At 39.7% G+C, this 19,571-nt stretch overlaps 1 long non-coding RNA gene across 1 annotated transcript in view; it reads left to right on the forward strand.

The window, feature by feature from the left end:
* LOC311443372 overlaps positions 1-17,590 on the forward strand; it is a 49,661-nt gene extending 32,071 nt beyond the window's left edge. The window contains exons 2-4 of the long non-coding RNA XR_014697237.1: positions 5,407-5,532; positions 5,849-5,900; positions 17,423-17,590. This is a non-coding gene — a long non-coding RNA (uncharacterized lncRNA). The remainder of the gene's footprint in view (positions 1-5,406; positions 5,533-5,848; positions 5,901-17,422) is intronic.
* Positions 17,591-19,571: the final 1,981 nt, after the last annotated feature.

Here is a 19,571-nt window from a genome sequence, read left to right on the forward strand (position 1 = left end):
GCTGACAGATTTTGTCCCCAGTATTCATGGTCTTTCCCATGGCATTAACTAAATGTGTATAATAATTTATGTTGTCATTTAAATTTAAAAGAGACTTTCCAGGTCACACTATTTTTCCTGTTAAATCTTGCGAAGCACACCTTGAACTACATTTTAATATGAATAGCTAACTAATGCAGATCACAGAAAAACAGTGTATAATGTGAGGAGAACCAACCAGAAAACCGTCCTGGGTTTTACACTAGCTGAAGTTTGTGAATGATTTTCCAGTGCAAAGCATATTGTGCTAATCCAGTTTTGTGTGAAATGTTCTTAGGATAATCTCCTATCAACTGACCCACTACTTGTGTGTGATATATACAGAGAGGATATTAGTTATGGATTACAGACATTTCTCCACCAAGCACTTTGTTAACTCCTGCTAATTGCAAGACAAGGGCTATTATTCCATATTGCCCTCTTTGACTAAACCTGGATTAGTAAATGCCCCTCTTTGATATTTGGTTGCAAAGCCGAGCTCTGAAGTGCAGTTTGTTGGGCAGACATCCTCAGCCGCGTGAGGACAGTAACTCTTGCAAAAGGGAGCAGAATTCCCTGTGTGAGCCCAGCCTTCTGGCTTAGTGCAGGGACTGAAGGAGTCAGTCCCAGCTGAGATTTCTAACTAATGCTGGTGGCAATTGGAGGCCAGTTGCTCAGAGGCAGTCTGTGTTTTGCAAACTGTCCCAGCTTGAAAACCCACTGGTGAGCCCTGCGATGAAATTTTGCATTCCTCCAAACCCCACTCCTCCCTGAAATCCTCCTTATCTTGTTTTGGCTGAGCCTGACATTGGATGGTAGATTGAAGCTTTGTCTAAACATAACTAGCCTGGCTGGGGAGCGAGGCCAGTGACCATGGGGCAGCCAGTGTAGGGGGGAAGGTGCATCAGAGCATGGCACCTTCCCCTCTGCCCCCCAGCAGCCAGGAAGGAGGCTTCATGCTGGTGGTGCTGAGGCTTCACCTGGAGCAGCAGGTGCTCCTGGCCACTGCCTCAATGCCTTCTCACCAAATCCTGGGCAAGAAACAGATGTTGACAAGTGGAGCTCCTCCTCCATCCCCAACCCTTGTGTGTGCATTGTTTATTTTTCTGTTTCACCTCCTCCCCATTTCCCTCTCTTGCCTTCCTGGAGTCACTAATGAGGGTGTAAGCCATCCCCTTACCAGACAGCCGTACATTTTGGGCTCGATGACCCTGATCTTCCTCATGCTCAGCCTATCTCCTTTCAATTGTTTCATCAGCTGCGTGACTGCCAGCCCACACCTGACAAGTGACAAGTCTCAGGCTCCTGCTGACTAGATAATCAAAGTCTTGTCAGAGCTGTCAATACCCTGCAGATAGGAGAGGACAAAGAGAGGAAAGGTTTCTACAGAAACCACTGCCTTCAAAAAATACTGTCGATTCTTCTTATAGAAATCACCTGTTTGTTTCAAAACATTATTTATTACTGAACGCACAGTCTCTGCAGAACAAGCATGTATGTCAAATAATGACAGTGGCTTTTAATGACGTAGCCCTCCAAATCTGCTGTCCCCAACATTTTGTTGGGAATTGTTTTGAAGCCCTGACTAAAGGGAAAATATTAATATTCAGCAGTCATTTAACCTTCCCGAATAATTTAAGGGGGATCATTTCAAGCACAACCATAATTATTATTTGATAAAAAACAAATTTTTTTAAGCAAAGAATGCACAAGTATGTTCTAGTCTAATATTGCAGATCAAGTTTATTTATGATCTTTTCCAATTTTGGAACCTTATCAAATACAGAATTGATTTAAAATGTTAATTAAAGCAGAGGGCCAATTTTTTCCCTTATTTACAGGCCTCTAAACCTGCAGTCTACTGAAGTTGATGAATCTCATCTGGATTTCACCAGCACAAGAAAGTATTGTATTTGACACACTGTTATTTGGATATTCTAATGTATTTACAAAGTACATGTTAATGTTTTGAGACTTTGGGTTGGACAGATACTCCAAATGCGATGGATTAAAGAGAATTTTTAATACTTTGCATTGAAAATAAATAAATCAATAAATAACACCTTTAATTTGTAAGATAACTATGTCTGGAGAATAAAATGGCATTGTTTTTCACAGCTGAAAGTCCTTTGAAATAATAACAGAGGTGAAGTTTCTGAAGACCTGGTGACTATTTAATGTATACCATTTTGCTGTAACACCAAAAATAAAGTAGTGGGCCTAGTCTGCTGCTGAAAGAAAGACATATGACATTTCTTGCCTCCGAAAAGTTGTCTTTAAGCCAAGTTTTCATTGGTGCTTCTCACGTGCTTGCCTTCAGTGCCACTTCAAGATAACTCATGTTTTGAAAGAACTCCCCAGGCCCTTCATGCCCCATGGTCCTTTTTTTCCACATTTATATCTGTTTCTTTTCATTAGGAGTGGCTTTCTTAGACATAAACAGTTGTCTGCCTGAGCAGCATTACAGCTGCCAAGTGATAGCTGCCTTCTCTTTCTTGCATCGGCAGCCGGCATTGGCCAGCAGAAGGTGGCAGGAGGACCTGGAAGTATGAGCCTGTGAGATCCCTGGTGGGCTTGCTGCAGGGGTCCGGTGTGTGCTGCACAGCCTGGGGTAGGCAGGTGGCCAGGGCACCTCCCTGGGGACTCCTAGGCCACCACCACTGAATTGGTGCACAGCAGGTTCCTGGTACCCCATGAACCCACAGAGGACCAGCCCCAAAACCTCACTGGGAGCCCTGGGACGTTGTCCCAGCAGGTGGCTCTTGGCAGTGGCTGCCAACAAAGCTCAAGGGAAGTTTTCAGATAGAAAGTTTTTTTTGTTTGTTTGTTTTGTTTTTCATCAGAAAATGCCAATTCGTCAAAAGCAAAACATTTCATGAAAACATCTGGCTTTCAATGAATCTTCCCAGAGAACCTAGCCTGCTAAGCAGATTTTCATTGTAAATCTGTCTGGTTTCCTGCCAGGTCACCTGTGTGGCTCCTTGGCTGCCTGCCAGTGCTCGCAGCTCCAAGGTAGCCACACCAGAAAGCCTGCCCTGCATCGGAGACCTTGGCTTTCAGGATTTACATCTGTGTAGGAAGATCCCAGCCCTGAACAAAGGGAGACTTCCCTGCAGACCCCCAGCTTTCCAGTGTGCATGGCTGTGGAGAAGCCCAGGTGTATGTTCATTGTGTGAAAAGTTTAGAGGAAGGAAGGAAGGAAGGAAGGAAGGAAGGAAGGAAGGAAGGAAGGAAGGAAGGAAGGAAGGAAGGAAGGAAGGAAGGAAGGAAGGAAGGAAGGAAGGAAGGAAGGAAGGAAGGAAGGAAGGAAGGAAGGAAGGAAGGAAGGAAGGAAGGAAGGAAGGAAGGAAGGAAGGAAGGAAAAGAAAGAAAAGGAAAGAGGAGGGGTAGTTGTTCTGGATCTGAATGGAAACTGTCTCTGAAATGCTGACATTTCCTGCAGACCACAAATTCTGTGTTTGGGCAGTTCTAATGTGCCAGTAGATGGAAGCAAACTAGTGAAGGTTGTAGGTGAGCTGCAGGAGATGGAAAGATGGAAAGCCAGCTTTGATGCTGCCGGGTTAAAGGCATTGAAGCATAGCACACACAAATAATCCTGTTTGTGTGACATGTTCAGAGCTATTCACAAAGCAAGTATAAGCGGCATTACTGGACCTAAGTACTTATTTCATTAATATTATTTCAAGTAAATTAAAGTTATCATATGCCAGCTTGTAGAAAATGCTTAGTTTCTATATAATTTTTAAACCTGAATAAGTACCTTTTAAGTAACTTAAATTTTGTGTTAGTTAGCATACAATGGATGTCCTGTTAAATCCTGAATAAATACATAATTAGGTATATTTTAAGTATTTATTTTAAAGTATTAGTGCTTATTTAGACAATAGTTTTTTTATTAAGAGTTAGTTTATTTGTTAATCAAATGCCACTTAAAATGTAGAGTGGGTGGAAAAGAGTAATTGTATGATTTACTTGAAAGAAAACTGTAGACAAAGTAGATGGCAGAAAGTAAACAAGAAACAGTTTGAGTGAAGACCACTATTATGTGCGTGTTCCTAATTTTATCTGTCTGCCTCAGGCAGATGGATGGAAGGGGAGGGAGAGGACCAAAGGCTGGAGCTGATGCTAGGCTCAGCCACACTGCTGGTGCCTGTTGGCCAGCTCCCTGATCTGCAGGGTCTGTGCTCAGCTCTAAAGGAGGATGTAGAGCTTCTCCCTTGGTCGCTTGTTTCCTCTGTGCTCGGAGTGTTGTGTGTAGCAGTGATGTACATTTCCTTGCTCCAGGACCTCTCTCTTTAATACCATTTTGCCCAGCTTGCACTTAGTTACTGGAAATCAGGATACGGGCTTTTGTAGAGCTGCAAGATTATGTTTTTTGTTGATGGTAGAAACTAAGCATAATGAAATATCATCCATACATAACTTCTCTGTGTGTCATATGAACATCTTCATTCTGCTTCCTGAGTCTGAAATTAGTTTTGTTAATGTACACGTTAAGCATGCAGCCATCCGGAGGCTGCATCACTAAAGTGCAAAGCTTGTTAACAAAGTTCCTGCTCAAGCTAAGGCTGACAAGCAGCAACACAGTGGTCAGGCCATTAGTAAAATATTTAGCTTTTTGGTGGAAAGGCTGCAGATATAATTTTGCAATTACTTGTATAGCACCAAAGATCATTTGGCTGCTAGTGTAGTATGTTGTTTTTTTTTAGGAAGAAAAGCACGATTTTGGTCTGTAGACCTATCATCTACATAGAAAGTAGGATTTACACTGTCTGGTCCCATTAGAAAAGTCTGTCTTTATTCTGCTATTTGCTGCTTAATAAAAGTTGGGTTTCCTTTCCCTTGTGAAGATTTGATATCCAAAGTGTAGCATATCATGCCTTTAATTTTTAATTACCCTTGTTTTGCTAAAACAAAGTTTTCACTTTGAAACTGGTGAACAGGGGTCCAGAGAGCTGGCTTTTAGTGTCACATGAGTTTGAGCTCCATGGTTCTGTGACAGTTTAGTCACACTGTCTGCTTGTGGACAGACAGTGCTGGGGATGCTTACTACATAGAAAAGTTTGTGGTTTGTTTGTTTGTTTAAATAGAAAAAAAAAAAAGGCCTTTTCTAGAACGTTTCAGGTTTTGAAGCTAATCTTTTTTTCAAATTTTGAAAATACTTCAGTGGTTTTATGATTCTTTTTGGTTTTGACCATAAGGCAACAGCAGCTGCATTAAAAATCCTATCAGAACGGTTACTGAAATTTTGATTGTTTCCCACTTTCCTCAATAAGGGAAAACTGTCCTGTAACACGGCCCATGTTTGAAGCCTTTGTTTATCGCGGTGCTACAAGCATCCTTTCCCTCCCTGTGGCATGACCGCTCTCCTTCCTTTCTGCATTTCAGATGGTGGTGGAAGCTTCAGAGCTGATCTGACAGCAGCAAGCACTGACGGGTCTCGGCTCCTCTGAGAGGTGGGAGCTGCTCGGCATGTCTTCTGCTTCCCAGTGGGATGCTGAAGGGAAGAGATAGGTAGGTCACACGTTGTTTGTTAATTAGTCCATTCTCTGCATCACCCAAGAGCTTAACAGCCCCATCTCCAAATCCAGAGTTTTCAGATTGCATTGGCAGCATGCTGAGACATCTCTGGCAGCACACGAGGTCTGGACTTCCAGGTTTCATAGGGCTTCCAAAGCTTTCCCCTATTGTTAATCTCTCCTGCTTGGAAAAGGCAGGGGGTAATGATGGATGATACAGCAATGATGATAAAGTAATGAAATAGAGAATTATTCAGGAAAATAATATGGTGTTTTCTTGTTTGTTTGTTTTGGTTTGTTTTGTTTTTTAGGTACTCTCTCTATGGACTGCTTGGTGATGGTGGAGCTCACACAAAATCAGAAGTATTTGGTCAAGTTTTTTCTCTTTCTGGAAAGTATATAATGCTATCAGTCGATCAGTTGATCTATAGATCCACTTGCTGCTTGCAAATCTGATAGTTAACATGTCAAAGTCCTTTTTATCAGTTGTGGCAAGGTTATGCTTAAAAATTGAGTGTATCTCCGACAACATTCTGGGGAAGTTTGTATTGAGTTCTCTTTCTGGGAAGCATTTGGGCTATCTGCACATTGCATGAAGAAGGTCAGGCACTGCACAGTGCCAAAACAAAATAATGGACACATGCAAGGAGACCACTGGGGCCAAGACTTACTGTTTCTTCCTTTGTGAAAAATGAGGATACTTAAAACTCTATCTTTTCACATGTAGAAGATACATATTTTTATGGATATGTCATGACAGTTGCATACATCAGATGTGCCACGCATGATGTGCCCTGTCATGACCACACTGTTTTCTCCTCTGGGATGAGAAAGGTCCATACCATCTAAATGATACTGCATATCTTGTCTTCTGTGACTGCTTTAGTTCATGTGCATTGGCACAGCCCCTACATGAATAATTCACTGAGCATCCAGTCAATTTAACCTCCTTTTTCTGTTAAGTGTGTTGGAAGCTGGCTTTATTGAAGAGGTAAACACCTAGTTAGTAAGCATTTATTTCCACTTCCTTTGCCAAAAATGCTGCCCCACTGCAGAATTAACATTGGTATTTTTTGGCTGGTATTTTTCTGAAGCTACTTAAAAGTTTCTTCATTGTTCAGGCTCCATGCTCCTCTGGGACTGCCTGAGCTAATATTCTTTTAGCAGAGACAAGTTTTCTTTTACTCTCTTTCATTCCATAGGTCAGTAGGGCTATGTACATGAAAAGCGAAGATGAGGCATGTTGTAGTATCAGGCCTTGTGTGGATTTTTTGTATTCAAAGAAAAAAAAAAAAAAAAAAAAAAAAAGGAAAAGAAAAAGCATGGGCAAAGACGGGAAACTCCAAAAGAAGCATTTCTGGCATGAAGGAGAACTAGCTTCAGGTTCTCACCCTGCTGAATGTAGGACCTCCCTCCCATTTCTTGTGATTACTGGCACACTGGGCTGCCATTCCTCCTTCTCCAACCCATCTCTGAGACACCATTCCTGAGCACACTGACACATTTGCATGAAACAGACATTGTATTACATTGCACTTTGAAGTGGAAAATATTCATTGAAGAACTCACAATCAGCTCTTGATTAACAGTTCTTTTTCCACCATTCCTTTCCCTATCCCAAAATATTATTTAGACAGGAGTTTGGGTCATGATTCCTTGCAGAATTTATATTTAATATTTTCTTAATATAGAATCTAAATTATTTTTTGTAATCTATGTAAAGATTATGTATAATACAATTAATTGATATAAGTGGTTTCAATTCTCCTTAATATGACAAATCTCTAGTGTGAAATATTCTTAGTTAATGATCAACATAAAATAGATAGAGTTCATTTTTAATGCAAGTACAAGATTTGAATTAATTTGTAGTTAGAGCAGAGTTATTAAACTGTATAATATATATACACATACATTCCCTTCTTTTGTTTTTAAAGCTTTTAAAATTCAGCAGATATGATGCTATGGTGGGGATATTTCTATCTAAATCCTCTTTCCATACTGAACCACTGAAGGACATTTATTTAGGATTTCTCTACAATGTATCGATACTTCTCTGTGCCAATACACCCATAAGAGATTAGCATTTTGGTTTGCAGTGACTCGTGGTTTCTGTTCACCTGAATTGTTGGGTTCATAGGAGTGGACCATTGTCCCAGTTTCCACCTGCCACAGACGAACCTTTTGTCTCTGAGAACCAGACCTGCTCATGTAGGTAGGGTCTCTAGCAGAGTACAGCAGGCAGGGTAGGTTTGCATAGGCTAATCTACCTTGAGCAGACTTTTAATGCAAGCAATAGAGAGCGCACAAGGTAAAAGTATTATAAAGGGATTAGCATAAAACTGTGTACTGTTATTCTGGTCTCACTTTCTTAGATTTAATGTGAGACATTCCTTAATATTACTATTACATTTATAGCAGTGAGATAAGCATCAGATTTTCCTACAATTGCATTAAAGATGAAGGAAAAAATATCGGGAGAAGTGCCAAATGGAATTAAATGTTGCTTAAAAGATGTGTGGGATGGAAGAAGCAACTTGCAGGGAACATCTGTTTCTGCTGGACCTTGTCATTTTTCTGTCAGTTGGAATTCCAAGTTAATCAGATTCCTTTAACTTTAAAATTTATGTTTAACATATAGCACAGTTCAAAAATAACCATCCGGTATGCTGGCGTCTGTGTGTGTTATGGAATCACTTTATAAATGAGGATGGTGCTTGGTGTAACTGCTTGTATTTTCTTCCAATGTGGAGTGTGAGCGAGAGCTGGAGGGATTTAAAGTGGTTTAATCCTCACTGTTCTTCATATTCCCACTGTTTCACAGGTCAGTGAGCTGCAGCATTTGTATTGTGTTTGAACATACATATTTTCAATCTGTTGGCTAGATACCAAAACTTGTCAGAAAAAAATACAATTGAAAGGCTTCCTTAGTCTTAGCTGCTTTGTGTTTACATAGCCCGAAAAAACGTATGTCAAAATAAGAGCATAATGCCAGTCTGCACTCCTGTGGGAGCTCTTTGATGAGCTCTGTGAGACCTAGAGCCAAACCAGCCCAAGGAGCTGGGCCAGTTTCCTGCCCTGGGTGTGTGCTCTGCTTGCTTTCTGATGGGACAAGTTACTGTAGAAGGTACTGCAGAAGGAAGAAGAGCTGCTGTCATCTCCTGAAAGGACCAACAGATAGGCTTTACTGTGTTTTTCCCAACAGTTTTCCCAAAAATTGTATCTTCCCCTGTCATGGCACATTTTGATTATTTAATTTCCTGATATTTTTTAAAAGCAAGCAAATATTTCTTTGAAACATTTTTAATGGAACAGATGTGAATTTATCTAAAAACATTTTGATGGCAAATGTTAGACCTGTTTTACCATGAAATGTTTTTAATGTGAAGGAGATCACAGCAGGTTGTTTTTTTTTTGGGGGGGGCATAAATTTAACTGTAATGTAGTAAAGAATTAAATAGTACCCTACATGATTCTTAATATTTTCTCTACAAATGATCTGTGTTTATAATTGTCATTTTAAAAACTACAATAAAAATATATGGCATTGTTGATTAAAAGCTTTATATAAAATAATCACAGTCTGTTAAAAAAAAATAATTAGAAGGTAGGGTCTTCATGCTGTAGTTGCAGTTATGCCAATTAATACTGTGATGTTGTTAGATCTCACAAGCTGTGAGGCATCATTGCTTGAGAAAGGGACCTCTAAAGAGACCCATTGCACTTCATGTGGTGGTGCTGGTAAATAAGTAACCATTATTCTCCTCTTTGACTCAACACAGACCGAAAATCCTGGTATGGTGCTGGGCAAAGACAGTATTGCTGGGAATGCCATGCTAAGATGGCTGTAAGTCATAAATTTGAGGTCATGATTATTTGTGGTTCACACACTTCATTGCATTATTCTTGCAAGACAGGGGTGTGAATCCTGGTGTGCTGGCTAAACTCCAGTTTGAACAATTACATTTTATGCCCGAAGTTCCCCTGTAGTTTCAGCTCGATATGTTTCACATCTTAGTTTGTACTGTTGTTGTGTAGTATTAAGCAGCTGACATTTTTTACTCTCTGAATTGCTGTGCCTTCGATGTGAGTCTTGTATGTGCAAGCAAAAGTTGCTGTGGAAGTTATGAGAGTAAACATTGGAGACTGCTCTCTGCAGGCTCCAGAAGTTTTGTGTAAGTGTGCAACACCTAAGGAACATAACTCCTCATCTTGTCATTGTGGATAAGATCATCCCTGCTGTGGAGCAATGGTGGCATACATGGTGCTGTAAATATAATTGTCTAAGACCAATCTGCTTTCTTTCTTTTTATTTCAAAAGAAGAGGCCGAGATCAAAAGCCTTAGTCCAATCAGTCACACTTCAATCAAATGCAGCACTTGAGCACATGCCTTACGTTAAGAACATAAGGGTTATTGCTGATTTCAAGGAAATAACCACATGCTAAAACAGGGACTGATATCTGGTTCATGGAAACCTTGTATCTCTAGGTCTGCTTCACCCTTTCATCTGATTTAGGGTGAGATGAACACGCTGTCTAATAAAAAAATAAGTAAATGAGGATATTAAAACAAGCAAGACTTGTCTAGTTTAGTTTTAGGCTAAAACTAGTCTTTAGATTAGTTGCTTAGATTAGATTTAAAAAAAAAAATAAAAAAAAAATGGTAGAATTCAAGTCAATAGAAAGGCTCCGTGAGACGCCAATGAGCTTTGCAATAGGCATCATATCAAGATATCTACATAGGAACTTCTCTGGTGAATCAGAAGGATTCGGTTTTCCACCGCAACATTGCACATATGAGGAGTGTACCTACACCCACAGAAGTAGTTAGTTTAAAAATTAAAATTTTGTGTGCTCCTTCATGTAGCTGGCATTTAAGACATATTAGAATATACAGAGTATGCATAAATTTATATAGTATTTTGTGATCCAAATTGTTTCTGCTTCTAATTTTATGCATTATCTTCATGATTGTTTCTCCTTTAATGGTGCAACCAGCCACTTTGACTCCTGGATCCTAAAAGCAGAAATAGCAGATATGGGAGAAGTCACGGGGTTAACTTCCTAACGTAGAGGTTTGGTCTACCTTTAATTGAAGTGGGTGTCCTCAGCAAGCAGCTTCTCCCATTAGAAATGATTTTTTGCCAGAAATCTATATTCTGTCATACCCAATTATGCACCCTACTAATCAATAGAGAACTTGCTAGCACCCCGACATGGAGAAGTCTGCATCTGTTCTAAATCCTGCCCTTCTAAGCAGGATTATTGCCAAGCACTGTGAAGATTGCTTAGCTGGGTACAAAAGATGCTGTACCCAAGCCAAAAGAGGGAAGTAATTCTGATTTTGTTTGAATGAGCTTATTCTATTGGATGGAAGGAAGTAATTGAATTATGTACAATAAAGTAAGGTCCTGTATTTTTTGAGTAAAACATCGTCAAATAGTATCTTGTAAAATCTCTTGAAACAACAGAAGAGTACAAGGATCTTCAGCAGATCAAATATCTCTTAGATGCTTCCCTGCTCCTCTGAAAGTAAGTACTACTATGTGCATTTTAGACAAGGGTAGTAATCTTCTATCAGCTCATTTGTCAATTGTCATGCCTTAAAATGTTTAAGCATATGCTTACTGGTAAGCACATGAGCTTTACAACTGTTTTCAATGAGACTACTTAAAGTGTTTTGAGGAAAGAGGGGCTCATTCTTAGCTGTTATCTGGTCCCCATGCCAGCAGCACAGCCACATACATTGCAATTGTTTTTTGTTTTGCTGGTGGTGTCCTAAATATTTCCATGTTTATAGGCTCCTGAAGTCCCTGGGAGGGACTAGCTCTGTCATTGAACTAGAGAAAGTGCTGAGGAAGCCCACAAGACAGAGAATAGCTCCCTGAGTGATGAGAGATTAAATAGACCAGCATTTTTTGACTCAGAATAGAGATGGCTATGAGATGATATGACACAGGAGATGTGCAACGTAGCGAGGAGAGGTGGGAAGGAAAAAGGAGGAAAACATCAGCATGGACCTGCTCTTTTTACTACTCTTTTCCTATTGTCTGAGACTGGGGCAGAGGATGGGACTAGGTGGCCTCCTGGTCTCCCTCTGTAGAGCTCTTTGAAAAGCAGCATCTTAGGGTTGAAGATACTTCCCACTCAGAAGACAGCTACTGTGTCATAGGTGCTTTTTTTCTCCCTTATGATAAAGTGTATAATTTAACTTCAATAAGCAAATATAGTTCCATGCAGAAATCTTTGTCCCAGTGAAGTATATCTGGCTGGCTGGGTGTAGGTGCCACGTGCTGTGGTGCGGGGACACTTCTGGAGGAGGGCTGCCCCCCAGACTCAAGGACCCCACTGGTCTGCAGGTGTTGCTCACATGTTGCCTCCTGCACCTGTGTCCTTCTCCTGCTTTGCAAATTATATTCTGCCATTTTGGAATAACTGCATTGTAGCTTGTTGTTTCTATTTGTTGTTAAGATGTTTATTATTTCAAATTATAGGATTTTTATTTATTTTTTTTAATTTGTGTGAGTTGTTACTATGGCTGGCCAGCCCATCACACTTTTGATGAAAGTGCTGAATGCCTTTCTGCTTTGTAGTGGTGTTTACAGGTGTGCTTTGCTGACAGTAGGATGGGAAACTCCTGGTTATTTCTGAAATTAGTTGTGCATTCCCAAACAGACATTATATAAATGTTGCATCTACCTAATACACTGTTCCTGCTCCCTCTGTTCATGCACATTGTGTGTAGAAGTTGAGTAATGTGTCTTGTTATGGTTTTGGTTAACTATTCAGACTACTTACTGAGCTTGTGATTCCATTGTGGTTATTCCATTGTGGTTTTACACTGTTATTGGAATGTAAGTTGCTCTCTTCTCTGGGCTGGCCATGCAGCTGTAAAGGGCTCCTCAGGCATGGGAGGAGGCAGCTTCAGCAGAATTCAGTGGGGCAATGCTACATTTGAGGTTGAGCAGCAAACCTTACACAGGCTAAGGATATTCTGAGGCACCGCTCTCTTTACCATCTTGGATAGGATTAAATGCAGTGGAGAGATTTCAAGTTTGAGATGCATTTTGTGATTGGAAAAATTAATAAAAACAAAACAACAACAAAACCCTCTTTTAAAAAAAAAAAAAATAAATAAAGAATGGATGGATGGATCAATGAAAGGAAGTTAAAAAAAAAGAAAATGAAAATAAAAGTAAAAGTAAAAATAAAAATAAAAATAAAAATAAAGGAAGGACAAAAGGATCCAAATTAGAAAAAGTATGCATCTGCTGGCAACAAAGTCCTTTCAATCTGCACTTAAATAAAGGTATTGGTTACGTAAAACATAAGGCTGCTCAAGTCAGAACATAAATAATGTCTGCCAGGTATAGAGGTATAGTGTTTGACATGGGCTTCCACATAAAGTATTGAAGGCATGCATTGTCAAATCCTGATCCTGCTATTTCCTGTACAGTGTCACTCCAGTCTAGTTAGAGTATATTTAGAAAGTAGCTAAGCACACTTTTGTGGAAAACATTAAATAACACAGTAATTCATACATTTGTAACAGACAGCTGCACGTCATTAACTGAAAATAAAGCCTCAGCATTTATCTTATATGTTATTTTAGCTTTTTTAAAACAACAACAAAAACATGCCCAGTATGACTGAGGGTACCCTAAAGTTTAAGACTGGTTTGTAAACAGAGTCCCTAGTGTCTACTATTGATCTTTTGCTATTTTAATGCATTTTTTACTGACCAACATGTCCTGTGGTAAAGAATATTGCCTAAATTAGTTATCTGATTGGTTCTTTTGATTAATGATGGGACTGTGCTTCATTACACATGACAACATGATCAGAATAATCACTGCAGCCATAGAAGCTAGGGCTGGCATTTTTTATTCCTTCATTTTTAAAGTTCATTTATAAAATTATTTAATGTATACGTCCTAAGTTGTAATTTATTTACATGACACTTTTTTCGATGGGAACTGTTGTACTGTGTCACAAATGGCTAAGAAAACAAGGTAAACTAGATGTACAAATCAATGTCTTTTGGCTCAAGGGAAAAAGAAACATAATCAAGATTCAAGAGCTGACCTTGTCCAAAGTCCAACTTGTCACACAACAAAGAGTGAGGTGCCCAACAAATCACTGGGATCAGCAGGATGGATTCAAAGGAATTTTAAAATTATATTATTCCTTCCTGAAGTTCTTAACAGAACTTCGAGAATCCTGTGTGTTGGGGATGGCATCAGGACAACACCCAAGCACTGTTGGGTTTCTGTGGTCAAACATGGGGCAGACCCTTCAGAGGGGCCAGCTGGGACTTTTGCCTTGTGCAAACAGTGTCTCCACCAGCTTCTTCACAGTGTTTCTGGTGGCTCTTCTCAGAGATGGGGCCATTCCAGAGCTCATAAATGGCAAAGTCGTATGATTTTGTAAACAGACCTCCAGAACTAAGAGTTTTCTTGATGAAACCCCCTAGCTGACACAAGAAAATACAGTCTCCTTGTAACCGCTGACGCTGAACTTCAGCAAAACTACACCACCTTTGACTGTCTTTGCATGGAGGATCAAAACCAGATGTGTTGCTTAGCATTATCCTATCCCTGTGCTATCTGCCATAGTTTATAGCACCTTTACCTGCTTTGAGGTTCTTGATTGCTTTTTAGTAGATCATTCTGGGATTGATCTGTTTGAATTTATAAGGACATGCATGCCACCTTATGTCATGTTGATGAATGATTCAAAATTTTAAATGACAATTCAACATTTAAGGTTTTGAAAAATATTGAAATGGTGTTATGCACAGAATAAATGGCAGCTTTCATTTTCTTTCTTCAAAAGGCTGGCAATTCCCTACCAGCCTGTTTACATGATGTTGACAGACATTTTAACGTTTGCCAGAGAAATAATGTGAAGGGTTGGATACCTGCCATAAAATGGTTTCCTCTCTATGGCAAGTGTGGAAACAAATGTGTACATGCACAGTATATACACACATATATATTTTAAACATATTTCCAAACAAAAAATTGTTTGTTTGCTGTTACAAATACAGAAATGTAGGACTAACTCCAAAAGAGGTAGAAACAGTGCTCAGAGGAGCCAGAGCCTCACTAACTCCTGAGTGAGTCCAGCTCACGATGTACAATGTCACACATTCACTGCACAACTCAGGAATCATCTAACTGATCAGCTGCTATACAATCTTATTTTCAGCCCCAAACTGTATTACGTTCTGATGCAACAACTAAAGAGTGCATTTGCACACTGAATACTTTGTGTGAAAATATACTTCCCTTCTTATTGTACCATTTTTATTATGCTCTGTCTCACATTAATACTTCATTGTACTGGCTCCATATAACACATCTGCATATAAGAATAAATGTCTATACAGATTTAGGGCCCAATCCTTTACGTACATATGCACTTTAAATGGACCTCAGCATTGGTGCGATAGATTTTCCTCCTGGGATTGGCAGAGAAGGCTGATATTTGTTGTGTGTAGTAAATGTGAAAGTTTAATATGCCAATAATTCCATTTCCATGGAATAACTATGGATTTAGGATGTTGCACTGAGGTAATTTTAGCTTGTGTTTAGACATTCATTTTGTGACTAACAACATTTGTCTAATTATGGTGACATACCAAGCTTTTTTTTCCTGGGAAGAGATTGCTATTGTATGAAACATGTTTAATCATGGTTAAACAATCTTTGACTTCTCTGGCTTGTTGTAGATACAAAAAAGGCTGTTTGGTGTTACCTGTGTGTGTAGGTGACTGAAACCTTCATAATTCCTTTATGAAAGCAATTCTAAATGAAGGAATGATAAACTGAGTTTATGATTCTTATGTTCTAGGATTATTTTACTAGCACATTAGAAACTGTGACTAGTCAATGAAATGTCAGCAGTTAAGGCCTTCATGAATCAGGACCTATCCTAAAAGCAGTTGTAAACTACTGTATGGGTCACTGCGTTTTACTATTTGAGGTATATGAAATATTTAAGGTTCCATGCTATACTTAAAAAGTAAATTTTTAATTAGCAGGTGTGTGAATAGAAGAGAAAATCTTTTTTTTTTTTTTTTTTTTTTTTTCCTTTTTTCTTTTTTTTTTTCTTTTCTGGAATTGCTGCATAAGTTATATGTAGAATATGTATCTATACTTCCAGATGAGGAATTAATGTATTTTTCTATTCAAAAGTTGTTTTCTATTGATACAAGCAGATAATTGGTTGTGCTAGTTGAATTTGTGTGTGTATGCATGTGCTACTTAAAAGCTTACCAATATATACTGTATTTTGTGGAGGTTGTTGTATTGCACTTCAGCCTTTTATATGTTACAGGATTAGAGCGTGTAAAACTGGCATTGAATTTGCAAGTTATATGTTAATCTGATTAAATGAAAAGAGAATTACCCAATGTAATCAATTGAAATATTCAACCACTTTGTGTTAAACTTAAAGGAAATTATTGCCTTAAGGCTGCCAAACCCATGATACAACTTTGCATTTGCAATATTTGCATATTTAGTATTCAAAAATGTATATGTATGGTTTGTTGTTGTTGTTGTTGTTTGTTTTTCTTTTTAATGAAGTAGGATTAGTCCATCAAGCAGAGGCTTGCTAGAGCTGGAAATGCAGCAATCTCCTCTACACAAGAGTGTTAAACTTTGGCTGAAGGATTTTAGAGTTTTTTTACTCATCATGCATATTTTTTTAAAAAAGAAGTGCAAAGACATCTATGTTATTTTATCATTTTATTATTTGTTTATTTTGCCTAAAAATAAAATGACTTAATTTAAGTGTGCAATGTTATTTACTTGTATTTTAAAACTGTGCATAATACTATACAGTAGATTGAAATGCATACTTATGTCTTTTTCTTTCATTGGACAGCTATGCTAAAGCAAATAAAATCAAACGCACACATTCTCTTTCAGTGGCTTACAAACCACAAATGATGGGAGGAAAAAGCCCCAGACATTCCACTGAATTCTATTATTGACAACAGCAGAAGTAAAAAAATTAGAAAACAAATCCCTCTTTAAATAAAATGAAGTAAAAGGCCTACATTGCTTGGAGGAAATGCTAATTGGAAATACCTTGCTAATGCTAGCTAGTCACAGGAAGGAAACATTAAGTTATTATTTTTAATAATGTTTACAAGTATATCCAGCCATTTCCAGCCAGTGAAAAATGTTAGCCTTGGTAAAATGTGGCAGTGCTACTTTTCACTGGTGATGCTGCTCATCTTCTCTCTGATAGCAATCATTAATTTTATTTTTTAACCCAGTCTTCAAATGAAGACAGATGAGCAGGAGAGTTTTAAATGCAAGCTGCTTATGTTCAGAAAAATGGCTGCTAGATTACAGATCACCGTGCCTGAGCTGAGTCCGGTGGCTGTTCAGAAGGGGGAGAAAAAAACAAACAAGCATTAGGTGAGCAACACACAGGCAAGCCCTCAAGGATCTGCCGACAGCAGCGCCCGTGCATAAGCCCTGGTAGGGTGCACAGCCCTGCATGCATTTTGGGATGTGCAGGGCAGGGAAGGAGTGGGAAGGAAAAAAAGTCCTGCACAATGGTACAGTAATCTGTTTCATTTCCTAATTGCTATGGAGACCCACAGATACTATCATTGTTAATTGCTCTTGATCATTTTTCCGTTACATTTTAACTTTTATTTCTCACAAGCACTAAGAGGATTGTTAGATACTGAAATGTGTAATATGTATCACATCACTGGTAGCATCATGCTGCATCTTTTTTTGTTCTTGTAATGTCATCAGTGTTGTCTTTTTAGTCTTGTCAATGAGCACAATGTAATTTCTGTTTCTTCCAAGGTGCAACTTTCAGTGTCTCACAGCTTTGCCTTGTTTTTTTCTTGCAGATATTCCAGGTTTATCCTCATAGCCCAAACACTTGCAACACTGAAGTGTTCATACTTGGTCCTGACCGCGGTGAGCCTGTGACTGATTATTTGGATCCTGACCTTCGTGGGAGCCATTTCTGTATTATTGAGAGGAGAGGCAGGTTGTGCAGTGTGTCAGGAGCAACAGGAGGTAGTAAAAAGGCTCCTGGCTGAGTGGAATAGAGAAATGGGCTCCAGGTAACCTGTGGAGCTGGTCCCACACTGCCAATGCATTGCTTTGGACAGACCTCCCAGATGTCCCCCTTCCTTCCCACATCCACCAAAGTGATTGCTGATGTGTTTTAGGGAGGTCAAAGACAAAGTGTTTTCCTTTCACTAACTGCTGGGAGATAAATGAGTGCTGAAAGAGAGCTTTTTAGGGTGATCACAACAAATGGGAAAGACCGCTTAGCTTTTGTACAAATCTACATCAGCAGGAGGCTGCTGGTGGGAGAGGAGGTGGCCAAACCCCATCAGGTAGGAGATGGGGAACTCCAGCATTGCTGATGACAAAAGGCAGCAACTGGCACATGGCAGAGGTCTTCCATCCTTCTCAAAGGAGGTTTTAAAAATAAAAGTAGGAATTGATGAGATCCTGAACCTGAGCTTCACTGTGGGAGGGCAGAAGGACAGACCTTGGATGTTTAACTCCATTCAGGTTCAGGAGTCTGGCACTTGCCATCAGTGAGGGCAGTCCCTGCAGCTTCTCAGATGTGAAATTTCTGATCAGTTCTTGCATGGAAGTTTGCTGGCTCAGAGTTTGAGCACAAACAGCATCAAGCATGTCTCCTCTATACTTCAGGGGTTTCTGCCAGCCCAACTGCTCCTGGGGAGTGACCTTGTCTCTAGGAATTAGGCCTTTCGTTGCAGTCCCTTGTAAGAAGTTGAGAGAGGATTAATTGGTTTGCTTACTGCAGGTTCTGGAAGAACCTCACATTTTTCAGTGGAAGATGACTCTGAAAGTACTTTCCCATGGTGAAACAAAACCTTGCCAAAATAAAATGATGAATCCTGAATATCACTGGCAGCATTAATTGCCAATTTTTGAACAGTTCATTTCTATCTGCTCCTCCTTTGCATGTGTGCAGTGAGTTCAATGCCTCTCTGTGAGTGCTTTCTTCCCAAGCTGACCCTTGGTGTGGGAAGCAGGGGTGCCAGTGCCCTGTGTTCCCCCAGGTCTTGCATGGGCGAAGTGCATGGGACACAGCAGAAACCCACCACACCATCAAGATGAGCGCATAGCTGGCATTTGCAATCCTGAGACTAAGGATAGGTCCTATTAAAAAATTCATATAGGAAACATTCAGCAAAGGTGAAATGCTACTTGAGCTTTTTCCCTCTGCAATCACAGCACCTCTAACTGGAGTATCACTAAAAAAAATAATTGAATGAAATGAGTTTTTAAGGTTCACCAGGATAGCCTCAATCTTGTTGTGGGATTACATTCCCATCCCTCTACCTGGTAGAGGGTGAGCAAGCAGCCTGCTGACCCAGGTTAGGTTTTGTACCCAAGGCAGAGGATACTCTGCCCTTGGCAGCAAGGAGGGCAGTGCTCAGCCAGCCGGGGAGGCTGCTGACCTTCCTTGGATCAACAGCAGCCTCAGGAAGTTTCTTTGCCTTGTCTTGAAAGGCTACAACACCTAAAAGATATGCATAACAGCTAAGAGCATTTTTGTGCTTTAGCTGCACAACTGAATTAAATAACCAATGGATATTTAAGTCCTGCTCTAACTCTTCCCACGCTTAGCTGAAAGAGGGTTGCTTGGTGCAAAACCAGCTCTTGAAAGCTGAAACCATCTTCCAGATGATGGCAGGTCCTTGCAGTGGCAGCTCACTTGATTTCCTCATATGGTAAGTGCAGAGGTAGAAAGTTGGAGAGCAGTGGGAGGGGTGCTGGGAGCTAATGAAGGCCTTCAAACTAAGAGTGATTTTAGAGGGTGTCAGGAGGCAGAAGGTGCCAGCTGCCTGACAAAAGAAATATAATTACTCACTATTAAAGAACACTCCAGATGCTTGATATAGTCATGGATGTTCTCATTTTTTTTTTATTATTATTTTTTTTTTTCAGAAAAGCATCCTGCCTGCCTACAATGTCAGGGCCAAAACCCAGGAGCCTTTGTTCAAGCAA

This window comes from Aythya ferina (assembly GCF_964211825.1).
Source record: "Aythya ferina genome assembly, chromosome: 12".
Classification (NCBI taxonomy): domain Eukaryota; kingdom Metazoa; phylum Chordata; class Aves; order Anseriformes; family Anatidae; genus Aythya; species Aythya ferina.